This window comes from Notamacropus eugenii, chromosome 5, assembly GCF_028372415.1.
Source record: "Notamacropus eugenii isolate mMacEug1 chromosome 5, mMacEug1.pri_v2, whole genome shotgun sequence".
Taxonomy (NCBI): domain Eukaryota; kingdom Metazoa; phylum Chordata; class Mammalia; order Diprotodontia; family Macropodidae; genus Notamacropus; species Notamacropus eugenii.
The window spans coordinates 278,908,119-278,928,619 of record NC_092876.1 but is presented as its reverse complement, the minus strand read 5'-3'; the positions used below and the strand labels follow the sequence as shown (position 1 = coordinate 278,928,619).

At 43.9% G+C, this 20,501-nt stretch overlaps 1 protein-coding gene and 1 pseudogene across 1 annotated transcript in view; one reads left to right on the top strand and one right to left on the bottom strand.

The window, feature by feature from the left end:
- Positions 1 to 20,501, bottom strand: part of NECTIN1 (nectin cell adhesion molecule 1) — a 99,146-nt gene that overhangs the window by 47,522 nt on the left and 31,123 nt on the right. The gene's annotated exons all lie outside the window — the stretch shown is intronic.
- On the top strand, positions 15,521 to 16,594 carry LOC140506136 (glyceraldehyde-3-phosphate dehydrogenase-like; annotated as a pseudogene).

Here is a 20,501-nt window from a genome sequence, read left to right as displayed (position 1 = left end):
TAAACTTCACTGACTTCACTAGGCTTGCTGTCTAGCTAAAAGGATAAAATGTATATACAAATACCTAAAATATACATGTTAAGTACATTAGAGAGGTGCAAAACAATGGGCTTTGGGAAGTCTGAGAGGGAAACCACACAGGAGAGATCAGGGAGAGGTAGTCTTCCCCTCTCCAAGCAGTGATGAGCCTAGGGACCAGCCTCTCTGCACCTGGACAGTGTCAAGGGATTGTAGGAAGGGACTGAGTTCTGTTCCCACTTCCTCCTGCCAGCTACCTAGAAGACCATGAAGGGTTTAGGCTTTAGGGTCCTCAATGTCAGCTTCTTCCTGGGAAAGTGTCTTCTAAGTTCAAGTCTTTCCCTGAGGGGAGGAGGGGGAAGCTGGAGCCAAGAGAAGCAGGTCAAAGCACATCCCCCCCACCCACCTCCACCCAGCCAAGCAGGCACAGACAACTGGAGCCTGTCCGACCAGAACCCAGTTGCCCTGCCCTGACATGCTCCAGAAGCAAGAGCTAAGGAGCGTCAGTGAGTCAGTTCCTGGGGTGGTGGGAAGCTGGGGTGGGGGAGTTGGAGAGAAGAACCAAGACAGTAGGAAGAAGAAAGTAAGAGAGGTAGAGTGAGAGAGGGGAAAGGCTATACTGGTTCCAGTTTGCTTCCAGAATATTTACAATGGGGAGGGGAAGGGGGGGGCATGTAGAGAAAGAGAAAGAACAGAGGGGTAGGATAGGATCAGTTCTAAGGGCCCATCCAAATGTAGCTATAAACTATACAAGTGAGATGGGGGGGGGGGGGGGGGAGGGTCACAGGATCAGTTGGGAGGAAGGGGGTGAGTGCCCCATCTTGTACAATATTACAAAATGGAAGGTAGGGAAAGGGCACAAGGGAGAGTTCCACTCTCAGCATGGAAAATCTGGCTTTGTTTGCTTGACTGGTCTTTAGCCCAAGGTGCTTCTCTCCCCTCCCCCCCTTTTTTTCAGGACCAGACAAGTCCCAGGCATCACTGCTGGCTACAGATAGGGCAAGGTTGGAGCCTCTATCTCTCCTTCCATTGTCTGGGGAGGAACCAGCATAGGGCCTTGATAAAAGGGAGAATAGATCAGTCACTTTATCCTGACAATACACCATAATCAACAGAAGGCTGCTGCCTGAATCCACTAGAGAGAGACTCCTTCCTTACACAGCCTGAATAGCCATTCCTCCTCTCCCCTGACAGTGATGGGAACAGATAAGGGAGAGAGGTTTAAACTGGGGTGTGGTGGCACAGAGGGTGCCCTGAAAAAGGCTCTCACGCTGTGGGCGTGAGGCCACTGTGTGTGTAGCAAGGTGGAGGGAGTGGGGGGTGGAGATTACAATTAGAGCCCGGAAAGTCTTTGAACCCTAGGAAGACTAGTGGGAACTAGGTATTAGATCCCACAGGGAGAAGAGGATACTAGGAAGTTGTTGCTTTTTAAATTTAAAAAGATATGAACTGTAACAATTAAATGGTTTGCTACCATCCGCCCTGGGCCCCATCAGAATGGTCGTTTTACAACAATTTTTCATCTTCAAAAGTAAATGGACACACATGACCCCCTTTATACTACCCATCTTCAAAGTCATCTTTTTAAAAGTTAGTGGCTTAAGTGATAGAAGTGAGAAAATGTTGCTTAATGAGGAAACACTAGATTAAAACTTGCAAAGTAATCTTATACTGTTCCTCCTTCATCTAACTTTACCAGTTAATGAAACTGTAAGTCTCAGAGCCTCAGTTTCCTCATTTGTAAAATTGACCATCAATTACCTCACAGGTTTATTGTGAGGAAAACACTTTGTAAGCCTTAAAACACCAAGGAAATGTGTTATCAATAGGGATCAGTACTTCAGGGGTTTCAGCTTAGTTCCAAAATTTCTTCTTCTTCGCTTCTCTTTACTCCTTGGTGTCTCATCTACTTCCTTTTTTGGGGAGGGGAAGACAAAGGCAAACAGGGTTAAGTGACTTGTCCAAGGTCACACAGTTATTAAGTGTCTGAGGTCATATTTGAACTCAGATCCTCAACTCCAGGGCTGGCACACTATTCTTTTTTGACACCTAGCTGCTCCAAGTCTCATCAACTCTTAATACCTTCCAGGAGGGGTGCCCACACACATGGGCAATGAATGAGGAAAGGAGTGGTACCAACAGGAGGAAATCTTAAATTCTCTGCTTAGTGGCCTGTAGTCTGGGGGATGTGCTTGTCCAGCTCAGGAGAAGTGGTTCCAAGATGGCTTCCTTCTCTCTGTCCCAGTGCTGTGAATTAAAGAGGAAAGCGAAAGCAGAGACCTAAGAGTTGGGATGCAGTATGGCTCCATTCAAGGCAGGAGGGAGTTGCCAGGGAGTGGTGAATCTGGGGACATCCACCCATGGGCTGGCCAAGCTCTTCCCTACTTGCTGCCCCAGGCACCAATTAATAAAGGTACTAGAGTGGACCTGGGTGAGGTGGTGCTCTAGTGAAAGGTAGAGCCTATGCCTGAAGCTATAAACACATCTAGATGGGGGTGGGGGGGAGAAGAGAAACACAAGATTCACTCATTCATCCCACAAATAGTATCACTTGCTTGTGCCTTAAGTACTTAGTAGGTGCAGAGGACAGTGCTACACTTTGGGGAAGATGTAAAATTTGGGCAAAACATGTTATCAGACTTCATGGTAGGGGAATTAGTTTTTGTGAACTTCTTAAAGCAGGAATGAGATATTGGAGGAGGGGGTGGGAAAAGTCAGAGCTAGGATGGAGAGAGTAAATTAGGATCAACCCTTCTTCCTCAAGGCAAATTTCACCTGAACCAACCTATACAGATGGATATCAGTCCTTGAAGGTCTCCAGGGCAGTAGATTTCATCAGGGCTCCTGAAAACCTGCAGGGGTGTTTGACACTCTTTGCTGATAAATTCTTCCTGGTGTCTTACTTGGACTCTACATTAACAGAAGATCAGTTTGTCTGTTCCGTAAATTGTCTGGGGTGGATGGGATGAAAACCGAGAGGATGCTGGGCTGTATCTCAGTTAAGGCTAAGCTGGAGGCATAGGAAGACCCTCCCTCTTGAAGATTTGGGAGGGAGGTTTTCCAGAAGATTTGGGAAGGAGGTTTCCTTTAGCTTCTAATCCAGAAATGGAGGAGAAAGGAGGACAGTGGATGCAAGCATTTCAGACCATCCTATCCCCTAAAGCCAGAGGAGGAAATCAATAACAATCTTTTTCCCCTTTTGCATCATTTGATCCTAGTAACAATCATTAGTTAGTAGATAGGGCAGCCATTAGTTAGTAAAGGATCCAGCTGGAAGATAACCATCTGACCCTCTCATTTTACAAAAGAGGAAACTGAGATATGAACGGAGATTTAACTTGTCCGAGCTCACATAGGAGTAAGAAATTGAGATTCAAACCCAGGGCCTCTAACTCCAGACTGGATGCTCTTTCCACTACACCCTACTCAAATGGATGTGATTCCAAAGATGCAAATCCCAACCACCCATATCTGCTCCTATTCTGTTATTGTTATCCATGTTCTCCTTACAAGTTCACCGTCAGAGTGTCTACCTAGTGTGCCAAAGTCCTTCCTCTCCTCAATTTCTCCCAACATCATGAGGCTACTAGTGAAATACTTTGGCTTCCTATCTTTTATGCCTTCTCTCTTGAGGTGTGACTAGTCTATCTTTTTCGTCCTGTCTCATAATTTCTTGATGGACATGATTTACTCCTGGTTTTTCATAGTTGCTGGTTGGTTATCTATTGGAGCAAGCTCATGCACAACATGAACCTCTGCATTCACCTCTGCATGATTCTCATCTTCAGTTCTTTGGAGGAACTAAGTTCCACAGCTCACTGGCATGTAACAACACTTGGCAAAATATTAGTAGTGACGAAATAGGCCTTTGCTTTAATGGGAAGCTTGGGGTCAATAAAAGACCTTTGCATTTTCCTGAACACTATCCCAGCTTTCTTCTTCCTTTTCAAGTCTGGGACCAGAACATTTTCCATACTGACTATACCAGGTAGACTGCTAAACAAACTCTGTGGGGTGCTTATCCAAAAGCATGGGAAAATTTGGGCAATAAATATTTTTCATCTACTTTGTTTTCATGTGTGGATGGATGAGCCAAACTCCTTTAAGCGATTACAGATTTCTCCCAGGGTACTGTACAACATCTCAGGGCTTGATACAACCAGCACTTTTGTCAGACAAGAGCATCTCAAGGACCTCCCTATTCAGAAGGTATCTATCCCTCTACTCTGTGCCAGCTCTTCTCCATGGCAGATACTTTTGGCGATCTCTTTGCCTTATGCCTCACCTGCTATTTATCATCACAGGGACATTGATCAAGACAATTTTTTGCCATTGTCCTGACACAGGTCCCAAGGAATCATGAATGATCTTTTAAAGTAAGATGGGACACATTTACTGTAAAAGAGCCTTTAAAAATTTCTTTACTGAATTTTATGCTTTTCCATAATCAAAACAATACTTATTTATATTTTCTACATCTTTTAGTTAATAGTCACATGGTAAAGATACAGTCTGTGCATATTGCTTGCCAAGGCTCTCTGCTGAGAGCCTCCCTGAGGATACTCTCTGTTTGTGTATAGATCTTGTTGTTCCTCAGTCATGTCTGAAAGAGTCAAACATGATTCTTCCATGACCCCAGCTGGGGTTTTCTTGGCAAAGATACTGGCGTGATTTGCTATTTCCTTCTCATTTTACAGATGAGGAAACTGAGGCCAACAGGGTTAAGTGACTTGCCCAGGGTCACATGGCTACTAAGTGTCTGAGGCTAGACGTGAACTCAGGGAGATGATGAGTCTTCCTGACTCGAGGCCGTGCAATCTATCCCCTGCGCCACCTAGCTGCCCTGTGTATATAGTCAGTCAGTAAACATTTATGAAGCACTTATGTGCCAGGCACTATGCTAAGCACCGCAGATACAAAAAGAGCCATATGACGTATGCCCTAAAGGGGTTCACAGTCTAATGGGTGAAGAACAAACAAACAAATATGTGCAAATAAGCTATAGAATAAATGAGCTATAGGAATGAATAGGAAATTGTTAAAAGAGGGAAGGCTCCCGAACTAAGAGGGATTGGGCAAGGCTTGTTATAGAAGATGAGATTTTAGGTGGGACCTAAAGGAAGCCAGGGAAGGCAAGAGGCAAGAGTATTCCAGGTCTGGAGGGAAGCCGGATAAAGAGCCCAGAGCCAAAAGGTGAGTGTCTGGTTCAAGGAACAGCTAGGAAGCCAGTGTCCCTGGAAGAGTACATGAAGGGAAGTGAGGCGTAAGGACACTGGAAAGGCAGGAGGGGACTAGGTTATGAAGGGTTTTGAATGCCACAAGGAGAATTTGCTATTTGACTGGAAAGGCAATAAGGAGCTGCGGGAGTTTTTGGGGGGAAGATGACATGAATGGAGCGACACTTTAGGAAAATCCCCTTGGTGGCTAAATGGAAGAGATTCGAATGGGGAGACCCGAGGCAGGCAGATCCACCAGTGGGCTACTTCAGTACTCCAAGCCTAAGGTGATATAAGGACCAGCACCAGGGTGGTGGCAGTGACAGAGACAAGAAGAGGGATTATTTGAGAGATGTTCCAGGGCAAAATTGACAGGCCTTGGCAACAAATTGGATATGGGAAGTGAGAGATAGTGAAGAGTCAGGGTTAACTGCTAGGTGAGCCTGAAGACTGGAAGTATTGTCCTCAAGAGTAATAGGGAAGGGGAAAGACAGCTTCCTATGTCAACAGTTACTGTTTCACAAATAGAAAGAGGCAGAATTGGGCCTTGAACTCAGGTCTTAAAACAATCCTGACTGATAGTGCAGGGTGATGGAAGTGGGGGGTGGGGATGGAGGGAGAGATCGGTGAACCAGCCCTGGGAGATGAACAGCATTGCTAATATGACCTGATACTTCCTGGGCCCCTAGGAAACAGGAGGACAATATAGGAGGACAGTGGTGTCAAAAGCAAATAGAAACCAATCGCTGAGGGCTGTATATTGATTTAAAAAATCTCAAATTAACATTACTTACGTTGCATTGTATTTTTATTTTTTGTTTAAACATTTCCCAGTTATATTTTAATCTGGTTCCAGTTCTAGTCACATTCCTACAGCATGAGTTTGATACTTTTGCTCTGGGGGATCTGGTTTTGGAAGAGGCAGGACCTCCTCACAGCTTGGCTTCATTTCCCAAATGACAATTACTTTTCTTAATAAAACATTTGTCCAATGAAGAGTTCCCCTCACATCTTGGTCTAGGCTCCTGTGCAAGGAACCTGCTCCACAATGTTTATGGGAAAGAGGTTTCTGCAGGGAGGTCAGGGGAAGGTTTGTAATACCCTCCTACCCAGGGAGCTCTCCCTAGGCTCCTGAGAACTGACTTTCAGTTATGGCTAAAAATGGTAACCTTCCATGAATACATGGGGTATCTACTCTCACCTGGGTCTTCAGTAACTGGTTGCATATGGAGATGCTAGTAAAACCTGTGCACCCATGAGGGGAAAAGAAGCATGAGCTTGGGTTCTGTTAGTTACTACCTGTGTGACCTTGGGCAAGTCATTTAGCTTCCCTGAAAAGCTTCATCTATAAAATGAGAACACAAGATACTTGAATTACCAACCTCCCAGGGCTGTTGAGAGGGTCAAATGGGGAAACATAACATACGTGTGCTTGTTTGTTTGCTTTGTAAATGTTAAAGTGCTGTATAAATGGAAGCTATAAGAAGCCAAGGTAGATGGACTGATGTGACAGGGAGTCTTCTCTTTATTCAGCTTATGGAGAGGGTGGCAGGGAATGGGACCTGGAAAGCTCAAGATATCCTTAAAAAGAACCCTAGAATACCCTCTCTCCTCCAGCATTTGGCTGACAATAATACTTCATCCCACAATGCTGATACTACTGCCAGTTTTTCCTCCAGTTCGAAGTAGGGAGCTCTGTCCATGTTCCTTTCAGGAGAGTAGAGAAGTCTTCTTCAGACACCTGCATACATCTGCATTGCATCAGTTCTTACACAGAAATCTGGTCAAGTCTATCAGCCTAGTTCTGGGGCAGGTAGGTGGTTCAGTGAAAAGAGCAAGAAGGCCCAGAGTGAAGAAGGCCTGAGTTCAAATGTGGCGTTAGACTAGTTGGATGACCCTGGGCATCACTTAACTTAACCCTTGTTGCTCAGTTTTCTCATCTGTAAATGAGCTGGAGAAGGAAATGGCAAGCCACTCCAGTCAAAGAAATGAAAAATGACTAAACAACGACCTGCTAGGTACTATGGATATCAGTACAATGAAAGAAACAGTATCTCCTCTATGTCCTCACAAAGAGCTTGTCCTAAAGGGAGCAACAAGCATATATACTATGTATATACAGAATCAATACAAGACTAAGTACAAAGTAGCTAAATATAAGAGGAAAGGCACTAGGAATTAAGTACATATGGATAGTTTTTTGTGCAAGGTAGTGCTTGGGCTGGGTCACAAGGAAGAAAGGGATTCCATGAGGCAGAGGTGAAGGAGAATGTTCCAAGTATAGAATTACATCCTAAGAATGGACAGGACGGCCGATCCTCAAGGGGACTGGCTAGCTGCCCCCATCAACACCAATACTTCCCCTTCAGCACCTACCAGTTGCTTTCAGTAGTTGTCTGACTCTTTGTGACCTGATCTGGGGTTTTCTTGGCAAAGATGCTGGAGTATGGGGTAGTTTGCTATTTCTTCTTCCAGTTCATTTTACAGAGGAACAAAATGAGGCAAACTGTGTTAAGTGACTTGCTCAGAGTCACACAGTTAAGTGTCTAAGGTCACATTTGAATTCAGGTCTTCCTGACTCCGGGCTCTATCCATTCTGCCACCTAGCTGCCTGCTACAATCTAAAGGGTAAGGGAGCTTGAGGTATGACCTTTGGAAATATAATCTCAGCCTCACTCCAATACTGAGGACCCTTTTTTCTGCTTTCACACTGATGGCCAGATTCTTCTTGAGGGTTTTTGCCAGCTAATCTATGAGAGAATGTGTTTTTTATAAAACTTGAGAGCCAGAAGGGATTTTTTTTCTTATCTGAGCAAAGGCCCTCTCTCTATAAAGAAAATGAGGTCCATGAGGAAAGTGATTTGCCCATGGTCACACAGTTAGATGTGTTGGTGGGAGGGGAGGATGTGTTGTGGGTAAAAGACAGAAGAGCACTTGCCTGGGCCCTTAGACATCCTGCCTAGTTAGTGGCCTAGTATCCTGTATATTGCTTATTTTGCTTTGGCACAGTTGCTCACCCATGCATGCTCTGGTTCACCTTTGGTGAAGCTTGGGGGCTCCTTGTGTGGCACACTCAAGGTTTTTACAGATGTCTCTGCATCTAGCACAACAGTATCATTATTAGGAAAATGCTAACATTTTAGGAAGGACATTGATAGGATGCAGCATTCAGAGGAGAATGACGAGAATGAGGAAGATCTTAAGATCATACCATAAGAGGCCATGGACTGGTGGGAGATGATAGCTGTTCTGCTTGATCCCAGCACCAAAGATGATGGGGGGAACTTGCAACTAATGGCCCTGCACATTTATACAGCTCTTTAAAAGTCCCTTTACGAAAGTAAGCTTATTTGAATCTCATCACAATTCTGCAAAGTCATTACTTTGAGTCCCACTTTATTAAGCGAGGAAACCAAAGGTCAGAGAGGTTAGTTAAGTAAATATGGGGCAGAATTTGAACCTCTTGTCTTTCTAATGCCACATCCAGCCCTCTATCCACTGTGCTATACTATTCTTTAGAGATAGGAAGATTTATGTGCTATTTAAGGAAAAATGTCCTAACAATGTTGTTGTTGTTCAGTCGTTTCAGTAACATTCAACTCTCTGTGACACCATCTGGGGTTTTCTTAGCAAAGATACTAGAGTGGTTTGCCATTTCCTTCTTCAGCTCATTTTACAGAGGAAACTGAGGCAGAGTTAAGTGACTTGCCCAGGGTCACATAGATAGTCTGAGGCCAGATTTGAACTCAGGAAGAAGAGTCTTCCTGACTCCAGGCCCATCACTCTACCTATTTCAATACTCAGTTGCCTTCCTAATAATTAGAATGATCCAAAAGTGAAATAAGACGGGGGTCCCCATTCTGTGGAAGTCTCATGTCGAAGACTGGATCTGGAAGACTTCTTGGTGGGGATATTGGAAGGACTCCTTTATTTTTGTATGGGCTAAACTAGTTAGCCTCTGAAGTTCCTTCCAAATGTGAGAGCTTGTGGTTCTGAGTCAAGTTGCTTAGTCTCTACTGTTGCCAATATCTCAGGGTGTAATCTAGGAGTTACCTCTCTTCCAGGGCCTCATTTTCTTCATTTGTAAAATGAGGGGGCTGGATAATCTATAAAGGACTTTATAATGCACATAGCCTGTGATTCAGTTCTTTAAACTGGCCTACAAAAAAAATACAGGGTCATATTCTTTGAAGGGGGATTTCAGCAATTCTCAGGAGATACAGGTATGTTGTTTCAGTAGGTAGATGTGTAGCATGAAGGATATTTGTTTAGAAGGAGAGGGGAATAGAATAGTAGAAACTGTGTAACCTCATTTTGCCTTTGAAACAAGCTGTGACTTATATGGAATGGCACTTTACATACAGGAAATATGATGTTTTTCTTATTCCTGGTTTCTAACAGGACTGTTAGATCCTCAGAATCCTTAGGGTAAAAAGGAAAGGTATATTGGGGGAGGATGCCAGTGTTTGGTGGGGATGGGAATGAATCTGAAAAAGAAAACCATACCCTATCTAGTTTAGCGACCTATAGTGACTGTCAGATAATTGGAGGAAAAAGGAACTAGCCTAGGTGTGTGCTAGAGTACTTTGAACTCACACCCAGGAAGTGAGTTGGTAGTTAGTAAGAGATCTGACTTTCAGTGAATCAGCCCTCTCTCAATACCCCAGGGCTGGTAGGAGGGCATACAACAGAAATTCACAGTGGGTAGAATGCTGGACCAGTAGTCCAGAGCTCTGCACTCTAACATCCACCAGCCAATGGGAAACCTTGGCTAAGCCTCTTTAAGTCTGTTTTCTCCTCTGTAAAATGTGGCTAATAATCTTCTCTATCAACTGTACAGGATCCAGATAATGAGAAAATATATGGAAAAAGGTTTTGGGAAGTGAATAGTGTTACAAATGCTTGAAGACCCCTCCTCCTCCTCCATCCTCCCCTCAAAAAAGCCCTCCTGAGTCCATGGACCTTGAGTTTTACCCCAGAGGTGAATGTGTCCCATTTGGAGCCAGCTAATTCTTTGCTGCTACTATTTAATAGGACCTTCTGGAAGCTCTGCAAGTCTTGGTTTAGAGGTTTAGAAGTGAATTGGGTTCCAGTGAAAATTGTTCGCAATGGGACCAGAGATCACAGCAGTTAGAAGAAATGGGGCACAATGATGCAGTGGAAATGAAATGCTTTTACATATAAGTATCTCATTTGATCCTCATACTAATCCTGTGAGACAGGTGCTATTACTATCATCCCCATTCTGCAGATGAGGAAGTTGAGGCTGGCTGACAAGTTAAGACTTAAGTTTAAAGCTCAGCTCTGCAACTTCCTACATGCATGGCCTCATTAAAATGTAAGTTCTTGGCAAGTAGGAGTTGTTTCCTTCTTTGTATGTGCCCAGCATAAAGAAGGTTGACTGAGTTAAGTCATTTAACTTCTCTGGATCTCGGTTTCCTCATCTGTAAAATCAGAGTGGGACTGAATGACTTCCAAGGTCTCTCCCAGCCCTAAATCCTGTCTCTTGGCCAAACCTTTCTCCTCTCTGCATTAAGGCACTCATGCCAAACCAAAGGTTTCATCTAGGAGACAGTTTTTCTTTGGTTAAGGAGATCATACAATAGAAATTCACAGTGGATAGAACGTTGGACCAGGGGTCTGAAGCTCTGCGTTCTAAAGTCCGCTAACCTGTGGGTGACCTTGGCTAAGCCTGTTTTCTCATCTGTAAAATGTGGCTAATAATCTTTTCTATCTGTTGGTTAACTTCTTGCTTAAGTTTAGCTTGAAGTCTGCAGAATAAGATTCACCACTGGAAAGGTCTGTCAGATGTTAGCCTGTTGGGAAAAGGCAGGGGCAGGAATCCCTTCTAAAAAAGCCCTGACAAATCACCAGCCAGCCTCTTCTTTGAAGACTTCCATCGATGGTGATGATGGGGTGTGTATGTGTGCGTGCGTGTATGTGTGTGTGTGTGTGTGTGTGTGTGTGTGTGTGTGTGTGTGAGAGAGAGAGAGAGAGAGAGAGAGAGAGAGAGAGAGAGAGAGAGAGAGAGAGAGAGAGAGTACCAGAACACTTTTGATAACTTCCCAGCTAACCCAGTTCTACTTCCGGATTGTTAATTGTTAAGAAAGTTTTCCCTTATATTGGCTTGAAGCTGCCTCTACAGTTTCTACCCTAATTCTGTCCTCAGAACAAATCTAATGTAATCTCAGATACTTGATGATCAAGCAACCCACTCCCCAAATCTTCTGTTTTCTAGGCTAAACACCTTCAATTTCTTATTATAATTATAAAGATGATAATAATAATAAGGATTTATAGAATGCTTTAAAGTTTGTGTAACACTTTATAGATATTATCTCATTTTATTTTTAATAATCTAGGAAGATAGGTGCTATTAGTTTCTCATCCTCATTTTATGGACCAGGAAACTGCCTAGGGTCACACAAGTAGCAAGTGTCTGGAGGAAAAATTTCAGATTCCAGGTCCAGAACTCTTCTCTAAAGGGCATGATTTCTTGTCCCTTTCCCACCCTAGTTATCTATATCAGATGTTCTTCAACCTCTTGATTTATATTGCTTAGATCTAACCCAGGGGTGGGGAACCTACGGCCTCAAGGCCAGTTGTGGCCTTCTAGGTCCTTGGGTGCAGCCTTTTGACTGAGTCCAAGTTTTAAAGAACAAATCCTTTTATTAAAGGGATTTGTTCTGTGAAGTTTGGATTCAAAGTGCTACACCTGAGCACCTAGAGGGCCACAAGTAGCCTTGAGGTCACAGGTTCCCCACCTCTGATAAACAATACCACACTCCACATATATAAGGTAACCAGACTGAGGATGGTGGGACTATCATCTCCACTGGTCTGAAATACGGTCTTTCTCAGCTTACATGACTGAATGAGTATTCCAGGCTGCCAGGACACACTATTGAGTGACCAGCATGAATATGTTTTGGGAATTCTTGTCTATTGGAAGCTGAGAACTAAGCCCCCATCCTCTGCCCAAATAGCTGAGCTGTCCACTCTTCCTGTCCGTGTTCCTCCCTTTCCTTTAGGTTCTGCCCCACACTCCTATACCTGCTGGCCTCACCTGCGTTAGTTGGTTGCCATTTCCTTGGGAAGCAGGGACATGGACAAAATTATGGGATTTACATATTGCTTACCTCCTCCATGGAGTGGTAGGGAGAGAATTTGGACATCAAATTTTAAAAACCAATGTTAAAATAAATTTAAAATTAAACAAAATTCTATGATTTAGAGCTGCAAGAAACCTTAGAAAGCATGCTCTCTCTCTCTCTTTCTCTTTTTCTCTCCCCCCTCCCCCTTTTACAAGGGAGGAAACTGGAAATTGAAGTGATTCACCTATGGTCACAAAGTACCAGAGCTAAGATTTAAACCTTTAAGTAGAAAGGTCACTCATCAGGTGATGTTGAGCAGGGCATTATATGCTGTCTGCACCTCATTTTCCTCACCTGTAAAATGAAGGGACCGGAATAGATATAATATGGAAGATTTATATGGCACTTTGAAATGGGCAACACACATGCTTTACATATTAACCTCCCCCATTTGATCCTCACAACAGTCCTATGAGAAAGGCACTCTCATCCCTGTATAGTTGAGAAAACTGAAGATGAGTGATTATAGGGTCACTAAGTCTAAATCCATGAGCCCCTGGTCTCTGACTCTAAATCCTCCACTCTTTTCAGTACACCATGCTGCTGCCTGGGTCCTTTCAAATCAAGATTCTATAAATTTGACCCTGGGTATCCACTCCTATTCCTTCTCTGCCTCAGGCTCTTCCTCACTGGAAGTAGGGAGAAGTAAGAACCAAGGGCTGAGAATGGCATCCTAGACTCACCCTGGGACATCCTTGAGTCTCATGCTAATGCCTAGTCCTTCTCATCTCTCACCTCTCTCCTCAGCTCAGGGTGGGACTGAGAGAGGAGAGGAATCTAGAGGAGATGCTAATTAGTTCTGACAAATTAATAAAGAAAGCCTCATTTATTCTCCATATCTAATTTCCGTCTTGGTGCTGTATTTTCCTGCCCAGTAAACTGCTGGCGGGTAAGGAGAGTTTGAAGAGGGTGGGATGGGGTGTGGGGAGGGTCAATCTGAAGGCAGACAAGCAAAATGGGTTTCTTTCTTACTCTTCCCCTAGCCCCCAACACACTCACACACCTCAGCACCTCCAGGAAGCCAACCTCAGACATTAAGCTGTCAAAACGGCTCCCAATTATCTCCCTCTATGCCCAGCGGCTCCAGCAGTGACAGGAGTAGTGTTGACTCATTCTGTCACCGTACTGCCCTGCCCTGAGAACTACTCCGGGAAAATGCAATTTAATGAAGTCCTGTGGCAGAGCTAGAGACGCCCTGGTCATCAGCAGCATCTTAGAGAGCCCAAGTAGTTGGGAAGTTCTTTTGGTGGTTTAACTGCCATCCAGGAGCTGCAATTGAAATCCCACTCATTTGTCTTTTGAATCAAAGCCTAGGGGAGAATTACAGGGAGTCAGTCATAATCAGGAGCCGTTCTAAGCAGGGAGAACGGCTGGACAAAGCCACATTGACCTTGGGTGATAGGGGAAAATGCTGCTGACTCTTTGGACTTCAGCTGCACCTTGCCTGTCCCTACCATCCCTTTCCTTGTTCTTTCTTTCCCTATAGGCTCTCTTCTTCTAAGTGATGCTTAGAAGCTGGGACACTGACTGGGCTGCTTTGTTCTCCCCCCCACCTCCAGGGATCATTTTGCTCCTGGGCAAATACTGGTCCCTACTTAGGCCTCTCTATTCCTTCCTTTTAGTGTTTTCTTGCCTCTCTCTGGGCAGTTACAGACCAGCTGGGATTTTGAGACTGCTTCCAATTCAGGAAGCAAATGAAGAACTCCCAGTCCCAGGGACCAGGGTGACACAGTTTTTGGCTTCTGTTTGCCTTTTCTTCAACACCTGCTAAAAAATCATAAATAAATTATAAAAATAATAAAACTCAAGGGGGAGTGAGACTGACTAAGCACTTTCCCTGGAACTGGTTAACTGGGAATGTAGGGACAGAGGGAAGAAAGCAATGGGTTATCATCCAGCCAGGAAAAGACTAAAGAAAACACAGAAGCTCAGAAGGCAGCTTCAAGGTCTTGAACTGGTTCTTGTCTATCCCAGAAAGAGAGTTTGGGAGGTAATGCAGTTCAGAGCACCTGAAATGAAACGCTTCTTCTGGTACTGCTACTTGTATTAGTGTAATCTTAGGCAGGTCACTTAACTCTGGGCACCTCAGTTACCTCATCTCTTAAATGAGGTTAGGAGAGATCAGTAGCTCTCAAACTTTTTGAACTCAAGACCCCTTTTACATGCTTAAAAACTGAGGATCCCCTAGGTTATAAATAATGATAGTTACCATATTAGAATTAAACGTATCTTAGAATTATTATGAAAATACTTTTGACCTCATTGAACACTTCTTTTTCTTCAGAATTGCCACAGAGATCATCAAACAACACTCTGAGAATCTCTGGGCTTGATGACCACCCTATGGTTCCTTCTAGTACCAAATTATGATTCTGCGGAACAAATCATCCTTTGTGTACTATTTTATTTTTTCCTGACAGTTTTACTTTCCTAGTTCTGTTTCTTTTTTTAAACCAATATTAAAACAAGTTTGTATTCCTCTTCTCGCTCAAAATAGGCTTAAAAATTTATTGGAATTAAATTATGGGGAGGCCACCCAGAGGGACTTTCATTAGGAAGAAGTGACTAGTACATAGTCAGATAATAAGGTATTGACAGTATTTGCCAAGTAGAGTGAGTCTGTCTTCCCTAACTCCCTTCTTTGAACTCAAATGAAATTCTGGATGTCAAATTTTGACATCTGCCTGGAAGTAGCTGCAACCAATCCCTGTTCCTAATTCTGGGTTCTATTTTTTCCAAAGGATCTTTTTTCCCAGTCCCTGGTCTCTACTCTCCCTTCCTTAACCTTCTCTTTCTGCAGTCTTGCCACATGACTATACTCACTCCTCTAATGAAGGGCCCTTGGTCTTGAGACATTCTCCTCTGTTCTTGCTCACCTCTGTTCCTCACTGGGTCTTTCAGACGCAGCCCCAACCCTTCCACCCAAACTCTAAGACACTTGCAGGCATTATAGTTAATAATAGGTAATATCCTTTGAGCTAGGAAAAGGTATCTATCAAGAATCCTTCTCTAATGCTCTAAGTACTATACTCTACTGTCCCTTGAATATGGATGGTCAGTAATCTGGTGACAGAAATATTGATCTAGGTTTTGGCTTTTCAAGCTTGGTGCCAGGATCTGCTACTTCAATTGCATCCCAGAAACAAGATGGTGAAGGTTGGAGTCAACGGATTTGGCCGTATTGGGCACCTGGTGACCAGGGCTGCATTCACCTCAGGTGGAGTAGACATCGTGGCCATCAATGACCCCTTCATTGACCTCAACTACATGGCTTATATGTTTCAATATGACTCCACCCAAGGCAAGTTCAAGGGCACTGTCAAGGGTGAGAATGGGAAGCTGGTGATCAATGGAAAAGCCATTACTATCTTCCAGGAGAGGGATCCCACCAATATCAAATGGGGAGATGCTGGAGCCGAGTATGTTGTAGAGTCTTTACCACCATGGAAAAGGCTGGGGCTCACTTGAAGGGTGGAGCCAAGAGGGTCATCATCTCTGCTCCTTCTGCTGATGCCCCAATGTTTGTGATGGGATTGAACCATGAAAAATATGATAATTCCCTTAAGATTGTCAGTAATGCTTCTTGCACTACCAACTGCTTGGCCCCCTTGGCCAAGGTCATTCATGACAACTTTGGCATTGTGGAAGGACTCATGACTACAGTCCATGCCATTACTGCTACCCAGAAGACAGTAGATGGCCCCTCTGGCAAGCTGTGGTGTGATGGGTGTGGTGCTGCCCAAAACATCATCCCTGCTTCCACTGGTGCTGCTAAGGCTGTAGGCAAGGTCAAATCTGAGATGAATGGGAAGCTCACAAGCATGGCCTTCCATGTTCCTACTCCCAACGTATCTGTTGTAGATCTGACCTGCCACCTGGAGAAACCTGTCAAATATGATGATATCAAGAAAGTGGTGAAGCAGGCACCAGAGGGACCCTTGAAGGGCATCTTGGGCTACACAGAGGACCAGGTTGTATCCTGTGACTTTAACAGCAACACCCACTCTTCTACCTTTGATGTTGGCGCTGGTATTGCCCTCAATGACCACTTTGTCAAGCTCATTTCTTGGTATGACAATGAGTATGGTTACAGCAACCATGTAGTGGACCTCATGGTCTACATGGCCTCCAAGGAGTAAAGTGGAAACTATGGATCTTCATCCTCAGTCAAAAAAGGAGTTCCACTGGGGAGCCTACATTCCTAACTTATGTTCCTGTACTGGGGTTACCATGTCCCATTCACATCCTTGTCCCAATACACCCCTGTAGTAGGGGGGAGAAGTCTAGAGTCCTGTATTGTGTACCACCAATAAAGTCACCACATTCAGTACAAAAAAAAAAAATATTGATCTAAATTTTTTTAGTTACCAGGAAAAAAGAACTATACATATCTCTTCCCCTCAGAGAATCACAGAATGTTAGAACTAGACAAGACCAACCAGTATGATCTTTTCATTTTACAGATGAGAAAACTGAGGCCCAGAAATTATCTGTCCAAGTAAGGTCACCCAGCTAATAAGTAGAGCCTGGGACTCCAAAACAGGTCACTGATTTCAAATAAAGTGTTATTTCTATAATATATTTTATAATATTACTATATATTGTAGCATAATATAAATTTTATAATACAATAAATTTCTGTATTCCTTAATTCAAGGACCTCTATCTCCCTTTCACATTCGTTCTTGCTCCAATTTAGCAAACCTGCCCCCTCTAATTTATTACTCCCTCTCCAAGACAGTTCCAGCACTCAGCATTCTCCTGGTCTCAGAGCATATTTTCTCTTACCCTCTTCCTTCCAAAATCTATTGAAGACTTTCCTCCTCCAGTAATCTCACCCTGGGTAACTCCATCCAGCTCTGACCACTCTATTTACTCTTGCCCTCTTTTAGTATTACTTATGGACATAGCTTCTAAGAGCTGAAAGGGGCCTCAAGAGATCATCTGGTCCAGACCCCTACCTTTAAGCTGATGTGGTATTTCCCCTATTTTACACATAAGGCAAATGGGGCCTAGAGAGATTAAGGTCACAGAGGTAGTATTTATTCATATTTACTTATTGTGGTTTGCTTGATGGTAGGGACAGCGTGGAGAGTGCTGGCTTTGGAGTCAACTGATGCAAGTCTCAAGTCTGTCACTCTGAGCCTCAGTTCTCCATTGCCATGATAAAGAGATTGGACTAGATGAACTTTGAGGTCTTTTCCAGTTTTATTATCTTTTCCAAACCTTAGAATTGAAAGTGACCCTAGACATTATCTACTCTAACCCCTATCTCAAGGTATTTGGTATCAAAGACCAGCATTTAAAATCCTCCTTTAAGTGCAAGTCAATTAATCTTTAACATCAATTTCCTTTTTTTTATAAAATGAAGGCCCCTTCCAGCTTTACGTTTATGAAACTGTTTCCTATCTACAAAGTCCTCCAGGAAGTGATTTTCATATTATATATGTATGTCTGTATGTCTGTATGTATCTATTTATAGTCTCTCTGGGGGAAAAAATTGTCCCTTAACAAGTGATTGTCCCATATGAGAGTAATATATATGTTATCTTGTCTCTCTGGAAAGAAATTTCTCCAGTCAGGTAAGGACCTCACACTCACTCAGAGCTGACTGATAGGCCTACCTGAGTCTAAGTCTCGGATGGAAAGCCTCCAGTTAGTGTAAAGAAAGGATGTTAGGCCTGGAAACAGAGACTTGGGTTAAAATCCAACTCAAACACTCACCAGTTGAATGATCCTACACTTCAGAGCCTCAAATTTCTTTTAAGTAAAACGAAGGTGGTAATATTTATACTACACATCTCATGGAGTTGCTATGGGAAAAGGGGTCAAGAAACCTTAAAGTACTACGCAAATATGAATTGGTAATATTACTTAAAGCTTTCCCTCCTGAATCTCTAAGGCACGCTTGAAGGCCTCCTTGGACTGGGAGCCATCTAAAGAATGGGCAGGGACTGTTACTTTTCATCCTCCTGGATTTCTGCACATGGCTTCCATTAGAGTACACACTCCTCGAGGGGCAGGACCATGTCTTATACACCGTAGTAAGATCTACTTCCCCATTGCCTTTGGATACTCAATAATTGTCGATTGCATGAATCAATCAATAAAGATTTAAGACAGGTTCTCTCTATATAGGGAACGCTCAATATTCTGGGCTGCTAGATAGACTGACCAAATTTCAGATCAGCAGCTGGCAGTCCAACAAGGGAAAATTGGAGCTGAGTGTCAATTACCACTAGCCCTGGAAAACTGGGCTTCAGGGGAAAGAGAACCAACCTGAGTCAGGGCTTTGAGTCTCAATTCTGCTGCCTGATCATAGTAAGCAGCACCCCCTCCCCTCCCCATTCCTCTGGTGGTAGTTGTGAGGGCTGGCAGCATAAGACAATTCTCTTCTATGTTCTCATTTCTAGGGATATCTGAAGCAGATTCATAGAAAACATCTTTCCTTGACTCAGTGTGTGTATGTGCGCATGTGTATGTATGTGTGTGTGTGTGTGTGTGTGTGTGTGTGTGTGTGGTAGAGGTGTGGTCTCTCAGTTGGATGGACAGGTTCAGATAAACAGTTGATATATGCTGGCCAGGCCAAGAGTTAATCTAGCAGTGTGTTTATATGGGGGTGGGGAGGTTGAAACCAGGGAGGTATGTTCCAGATATGATGGAACAGGTCAAGACCCAGCAATTAGGAAGAACAGATTGCCTTTGGTTGTTATCACAGAGCAGCCACCAAGTGGACAACATCCTAGAATCACTGACAAGGTCAGAAAGGTCTTACAGAAGTCTTATTCATGCTCCTGCTTCCATACTGGATGGTCTGCTTCCCAGCCACTGGGTGTACAGCAGAACTCCAAGTCAGGGATAGGGGTAGAGGGGAGAGACACCATACTTTGCTGGTGAATCTGATGTTCTCTACCTTATCCCTTCTGAAGTCTCCTCTGCTTTCCACTTGGAAGAGTTCACCACAGTGGCTAATGGAGTATGTACACATATGGAGGTAGGGGAAGGGAGAGTGGGTGGTAAGTAGAGAATGAAAGAGAAATTGGAAGACTAGGTAGTTGCTGAAACAGTTATATCTTTATTGGTAACTCACACTAAAAAAGATGCAGTGACACAAAGAATTAGGCCAAAGAGAGCCCACAAATATTAGGCAAATGGAGGACACAAGGCCAAGGCCAGTACAGACTCTGCAAATGTGAGTGGAATTCAGTGAGCTAGTGAGAGCAAGCTTCCTTGGAAGTGGCGAATCTTAAGATCTTTGAAGGAAGGAATAGTTATGACTTAGCAGAGAAGACGGGAGAAACGTCTCCGGGGATGGAGAATATAATCTTCTTAAGGACAGAAAGAGTCCATGCCTAATCCATTTGTGTCCCAGCACACACCATGGTTCCTGGCACATTTGGGGTTGAATCCAGGGGTTGTTGCAGCTGCCTACCCTTGTGCCCATTTTCAGAGCCCACATAGTGAATCCCTGATTTGTTCTTAGGGTAGGGGGGCAGAGAAAAACTGAGAGGCATGGGAATAGGATGCATCTCACCTGTCCTGATACCCACCTCCACCATTCTGCTGAGCTCAGGTGAGACAGCTGGCAGCCTGGCTTCCCATGTCTACCTGCAGACAATCTGTCCTCACTACCTCAATGACTGAATGGCTGATGGGGGGTGTGGGGAGGGGTGGAGGTAAGGTGGGAAGACCCAGTACAAGACAAAGACCTTGAGTTAAGATAACAGAGATGCTTGTTTCTCTTTATTTATGATTGTTATTGGGAAGAAAACCAGCCTCCTGGCTCTAGATTAGGCTGTGAGCCAGGCCTTTGCTCTCTTTTCCTCCTTCTCTCTTCTCCTCTCTCTTCTTTCTCCCTCTTCAGTCTCACCAGGGCACAGGTTTTCCAACACACTAAGATCAAATAACTTTTCACTCAAAGGAAAAGATATTATCTCCCTTCACCATTCAGCACAAACACCAGCAGACTCAACATTCCTAGATTAAAAGCCAATTAGGATGGCTTTGTTTTTTTGTAGGGGCAGCAGGTCTGCCTGGCATCCTCCTTGGGAACTGGATCCCTTTGTGGGGAAAGTGGCTGCCTACCATAATTCCCCACATAAAACACTGCATC